Source organism: Canis lupus, chromosome 25 (genome assembly GCF_048164855.1).
Source record: "Canis lupus baileyi chromosome 25, mCanLup2.hap1, whole genome shotgun sequence".
NCBI classification, from domain to species: Eukaryota; Metazoa; Chordata; class Mammalia; order Carnivora; family Canidae; genus Canis; species Canis lupus.
Genome location: NC_132862.1, coordinates 3,363,408 through 3,369,921, shown reverse-complemented (window position 1 = coordinate 3,369,921; position 6,514 = coordinate 3,363,408).

Here is a 6,514-nt window from a genome sequence, read left to right as displayed (position 1 = left end):
AGCTAGGACAAATCTCATGGAGCAATGGCCAAAAGGTGGCCAGCTTTGGTCTCAGAGCAGCTGTTGCATTTTCTGTAGCAAGGCACCAAAGCATACAAGATGCTTGATATGCAAAGCAATGTATGATATTTTATATAAAATGATGGATAGAAGAGGGGCACCTGGCTGGCTCAGTAAGTAGAGCGTGCAGCGCTTGATCTCGGGGTTGTGAGTTCGAGCCCCACATTGTGTGTAGAGATTACTTAAAAATAAAATCTTTTAGGAACGCCTGGGTGGCTCAGTGGTTGAGTGTCTGCCTTTGGCTCAAGTCATGATCCCGGGGTCCTGGGATCGAGTCCCTCATCGGGCTCCCCGCGGGGAGCCTGCTTCTCCCTCTGCCTATGTTTCTGCCTCTCTCTCTGTGTCTCTCATGAATAAATAAATAAAATATTTTTTAAAATCTTCTTTAAAATGATAGAAGAGGAAAATGAAGCTAGGAGTCAGATTTCAGCAAATCTCAAATACCACTGACTATTAAAATGTTCCATCATTTTAATAAACCACTTATGGGGGAAAGTGCTGCTAATTAAACTGAGACCATGCCTTAACAACAGTCCTGGGTGATGAGTAAAATAATCATAACAGTTTCTCATTGCTTTGAGATTTCTTTTGTTTACTCCAAGGGATTTGACAATTTTCTTTCCTTCAATTACCTTCTTTGCATGGCTTATGGCCCTATGATAGACTTTGCCTCTGCACATGTTTCAGGTACAAAATGAACCACAACTTCACCTAGTTGTGGGTCTCTTCCTTTCTTAGGTCCCATAAAACTCTTGGTTGGCCTTTACAAGAGAATTGAGAATTTTGGCCATTCCTTCAGAGTGAATTTTTTTGCTTTATTACTACCAATCTGCCCCCACTGCTTTGTTACTCTGCCTTCCTGGGACTGTAATTACCTTTTGTTTCAATGAGCAATCTTTGAAAAGACATTTTCAACATCAATTAAATTCATCCACAGTGATGCCAATAGAATAGCCACAGCCAAGTTCACATACGTGAAGGCAACGACGCAGCTGCTGCCTGGCCAACAGTGCCTGTGAGAGGCTTCTCAATTTCAGAGATGTTAAATGTGAAAAAATGTGCATCTTAGAATTGATGAATCAGTGTGTTGAAGGGAAAGGCAAAGTCAGAAAATTACTATTTACAGAGTTAGAGGAAGTCTTACATACTTGCATAATTTGGGCTGAAAATAAGCAGTGATGTATTTCAAGGATCCAGAAGAAAATCAGGGAAGAGGTCAAAAGCAAATAACATAGTCTGCCTAAAATAAATATACTATGCTTGATGGAGGCTGATCTTCATTAACTTGATGTGGAGAAGCATGGCTGGTCTTCCTCTCCCTTTGGGAGGCAAGGTGGTACGATAAATTAGAGCAATGGGGTGCTAGTAAAGGTTTAGCCAACGGACCCTCTGGGAAAAAATGTGCATATATATGTTTATCATAAATATTACTGATATAAAGGATTGTTGCCCATGGTTTACAAATAATATTAAATACCTCCACTCTGTTATAAATTACCGTCTAGCCAATTAGCCAGTTGGTTCCCACAGAATGCTCTTGTGGATCTTCCCCTAACTCTGCATCCATAGCCAACTTGTGGTTGTAATTGACAAAGACATGAATGTTGGTTGGTATTTTTGTTTACATTGATGCATAAGAGCAAAGTGAAACATCAAAGACATATGTTGGACCTTCACTCATCTGTCAAAGACACAAGTGACTTCTTTGCTGAATCAAGTAACAGTCTTCTAATTCTAAAAGAATCTTTCCTCGATGTGTTTGTGTTGTGAAAACACTTTTCACAAAAGATTTTACTTATTTATTTATTTGAGAGAGAGGGGAGGGGGAGAGAGAGAGAGCAGGGGAAGGGGCAGAGGGAGAAGGAGAGAGAAAATCTAAAACAGACTCCCAGCCGAGCATGGAGCCCGATGCAGGACTTGATCCCACAACCCCGAAATCATGACTTGAGCTAAAATCAAGAGCCAGATGCCCAGACAACCAAGCCACCCAGGTGCTCCTAAATACAGCATGCTTTTTAGTCTACACTATTAACGTTTCCCACCACCTTAAGTCTAGACAACCAACAAAATGATAAATTGAGCCCTGATTTGTCATGTGTGCCAGTTGCTGTGTTACCAATGCTCCCATCATGACCAGTTTTGAGCTGTCAGTGTGATCTTGCTGAATGTGGAAATGGGAAGAGATGCACAGCAACACAGTAGTTATGTGGAATTTCCACGCTACAGATGTGAGAGTTGGAAACAACTTTAAAAGTATAGACACTTGTAAGACGTAGCAATAATAATTAGGAAGTGCTGAATTTTGAGTATTTACTACCTTGTTTTAATTTGTTTAATTATAAGTTTGCATCATTTAATTTTTGATAATGGCCATGACAAATGCTCACAAATTTCCTGAAATGTTAACTTAGCAAGCCTCTATGCGTCAGCTCCGGCACACCTCTGCTTTGGAGTCAGACAACTTCAGGTTTATATTTAACTTTACCAGTTCCTTGTTCTCCAGCCATGGACAATATGCTTAGCCCCTTCAAGCCTGGTTATTTCTCTGCAGAGCTAATAATACCTACTTCACAGAGTTGAGTTGTTGAGGATGGCACGAGATCAAGTTTGTGAAGTGCCAAAATCAACACCAACCAGGATCACGGGATCAGCTCTTCTCTTCCTTTGGTCTTTCTCTTGTCTGATGCATCTGCTCGTTAAAATTATCTTCGTGAAACAGAGGTACTGTTATGTCCGCCTTCAGACTCACATTGGTATTAAGCACAAACTCCAATTTGCTATCAAAGCCTATCTCTCACCACTCTTGGCTTTTCATTACTCCTTGAGAGATTGGCTGTACCCCAACTACAAATGTGTTGACATCTCCCACATAGTCCTTATAAGTCCCATCCCCACACCTCTGTTCTCTGTTCCCGGCAGTTCTTCCCGCTGGGATCTTTGTACCATCTGCACCACCTCCCTGCATCCTCATCACAGCACACCTCCATGAGGCTTCATCTGATAATGTTGTCTAACCTGTACTGAGCACATGGTATGTGCCAGGAGTTGTGCAGAGTGCTTTGCATTCATTATCCCATGTAGTTAGCCCAATTTAAAGATCACACTGACAGCTCAAAACTGGTCATGATGGGAGCATTGGTAACACAGCAACTGGCACACATGACAAATCAGGGCTCAACTCTGGCTGTGCCTCTGTAAATAACTTGCCCAAAGTCATACAATTAGTAAAATGGTAGAGCTGGGATTGCAACTCATGTGATCTGACACCAGAACTTGGGCTCTTAGACATCATGTCCCACTTAACTGCCTGAATAATTGCCTTTTAAAATAAATTACCTCTGTTTGTTTCACGTTAACATAGTCATGTATAATGTTACATATAATGTTCTTGACCTTTTCCATGGCTAGGTTTCTATGCTTTGTCGTAGTGCCATCTTCTTGAAGGCAAAAGTATTCATTCACCAAATATCCACAGTGCCCTCCCGATGTATCAGGTGCTATTCTAGGCATTGGGGATATAGGACCAGTCCTTGGTTAAAAAAATGACAAGGGACGCCTGCGTGGCTCAATGGTTGAGCGATTACCTTCGGCTCAAGGCGTGATCCCCAGGTCCCGGGATCGAGTCTCACGTCGGGCTCCCTGCAGGGAGCCTGCTTCTCCCTCTGCCTGTGTCTCTGCCTCTCTCTCTGTGTCTCTCGTGAATAAATAAAAATAAAATCTGGAAAAAAAAAAGAAATGACAAAATATCCAGATAGCAGAATATTATGCAGCTATAACAAAGAACAAGAAGGCTGTTTTTGTAAGGACATGATTAGATTTCCAAGATATACTGTTAAGTGAATAAAAGCAAGGTATGGAACACTTTGTACACTATGCCACCTTTTGCAGAAAATATGAGGAGGGGTTAACAATGCATATTTTTACCTGTTAAAATAAAAGACTCAGTCTTGGGGCGCCTGTGGGGTGCAGTCGGTTAAGCATAGTGACTCCTGGTTTCTGCTCAGGTCATGATCTCAGGGTTGTGAGACAGAACCCTGTGTGGGGCTCAGTGCTCCATGGGGAGTCTGCTTGAGACCCTCGTCCTCTCTCTCTGCCCCTCCCCGCTCTTTAAATATATAAAACAATCTTTAAAAAAATAAAAGACTCAGCCTTCGTCATCATTAAGGTCATAGTATAGACAATGTACTATCATGATGTTACAACTAATGTACAATGGAATCTTGATCTTCAAAAATATATATATTCTGAAATCTTCACAAATCCCTAAAATCACGAATGCCCCCATGGCAGCGAGAGCTAGCTGCTTAATAAAATCTCACTATCCCTTTCCAGAACGTGGACTTGTTGCCGGGAAGTGGCCTCTGGCAAAGGACTACTTCCCAACCATCCTCGCATGTGGGACCATATGATTAAATTCTGGCCAGCAGAATGGGGGCCAAAGCGATGTGACCACTTCTAAGCCTAGCCGTGAAAACTTCCCGTGGGGTCCGTGGGCTGCGTGTTGACATCTAGGAAGTTCTTGAATGACTACGTGGAGTGAACCTACTTTATTCCTCTTCCTGGCTGTTGCCCATTGAGCTGCACTTGAGAGATGAAAGAAAGTCTACTGTGTTTAGCCAATGAGATGACAGTGTTTATCTGTAATTGCAGGTTCTAGCACCTTCATTAACACACCACGCTCGTATACGGTTTTCTTCTCACAATACAACTGAAAGTTTTGAATGACTTTCAGATTCTTATTCATTTATCTTATGTGATAAGCGTATTTTTGGCTGAAACACTTAGTGGAAACAGTTTCAGAAATCAATTTTTCTTCTTTTTACTTAATACCTATGATAGGATCATCCATATCACAGAGCTATGCCAAGGGCACTTGTGACATCTCATTTTTTTAGTAATCCAATATTTCCATTTTATTGCCAGAACTACATTTTCTTAGACCTTTCAGCTTCTGTCTCTAGTGTGAACAGCTGCCATCTTTCTTCTTCTTTTTCTATTTTTTGTAATTTTATTTTATAGTGAGATGCATCATACATACAGTAGAGGGCATAAAACAGAGAGTTTTGGTTTTTTTTTTTTTAAGATTTTATTTATTTATTCATGAGAGACATAGAGAGAAAGAGGCAGAGACACAGGCAGAGGGAGAAGCAGGCTCCCTGCAGGGAGCCCGACGCAGGACTCGATCCCAGGACTCTGGGATCACAACCCAAGCTGAAGGCAGACGCTCAACCTCTGAGCCACCTAGGTGCCCCTTAAACAGAGAGTTTTTAAAGGAAAATTAGGAAATCAAGGCCTGGAAAGTGCCACTCAAGTCAAGAAACAGAACATTGCCTTCCAGTTGGCCCTTTGCAATGACAGTTTCCTTCCTTCCCCCACAGACAAAGCCACTAACCTAACCTTGGTGATAATCTGTTTCTTGTGTTTCTTTATAGTTTTACCACCTATGCCTGGTTCCTAAGTGATGGAATGCAGTTGATCTGTTTTTGAACTTTATATGATGGGAGTGATCAGCCCCGTCTACTCTGTGTCTTGCTTCTGTGTCTGACATGACGTTTGTGCAAGTCACCCACATTGTCTCCTATTGCTCTACTTAGTTCACTCTCATTGCTGTAGAGCAGTCCTCACTGTCATTTCTAGAGAAATGACGTTTGACTATTGCAAAGATTGCTTTTGTGAACATTCTCTTCGATGTATCCTGTGGCCAGTGAGCACGTGTTTCTCCAAGGTATGCACCTGGAAGTAAACTTGCTAGGACACAGGATATGGTGATCTTCAACCTGGCTGGATAATGCCGTACTGCTTTGCAAAGTGTCTATACCACTTTCTGTGCCCACCGGTGGTGGATAAAAGTCCCCCTCCTTCCCTAGCTGTGCCAATAGTTGGTGCTGTCAGGCTTAACATTTCATTTCTTTTTCTTTCTGAAGAAGAAAAAGAAGGAAAGAAATGTTTCCTTCTTTCTTTTTTCTTTCTTTCTCTTTCTTCTTTCTTTCTTTCTTTCTTTCTTTCTTTCTTTCTTTCTTTCTTTCTTTCCTCTTTCCTTTTTTTTGTCAATTTCATAGCCATTTCATTGTACCTGAAATGAAACAATTAAATGTGTTTTTAATTTGGACTTTTGATTATTATAAGGTTGAACACCTTTTTATGTGTTTATTGACCATTTAGATTTCCTTTTATGTGACATACCCGTTTTTTGCCCAGCTTCTTCTTCTTTTTTTTTTTAAAGAAATTTTATTTATGTATTCATGAGAGACACAGAGAGAGAGGCAGAGACACAGGCAGAGGGAGAAGCAGGCTCCCTGTGGGGCATCCTGATGTGGGACTCGATCCCAGGACCCCAGGATCACACCCTGAGCTGAAAGCAGACGTTCAACTACTGAGCCACCCAGGCATCCCAATAACAGTATGTTTTAAGGAGAAAAATAAAACAGGGAAGGGGAATAGGAAGTGTTGGGGG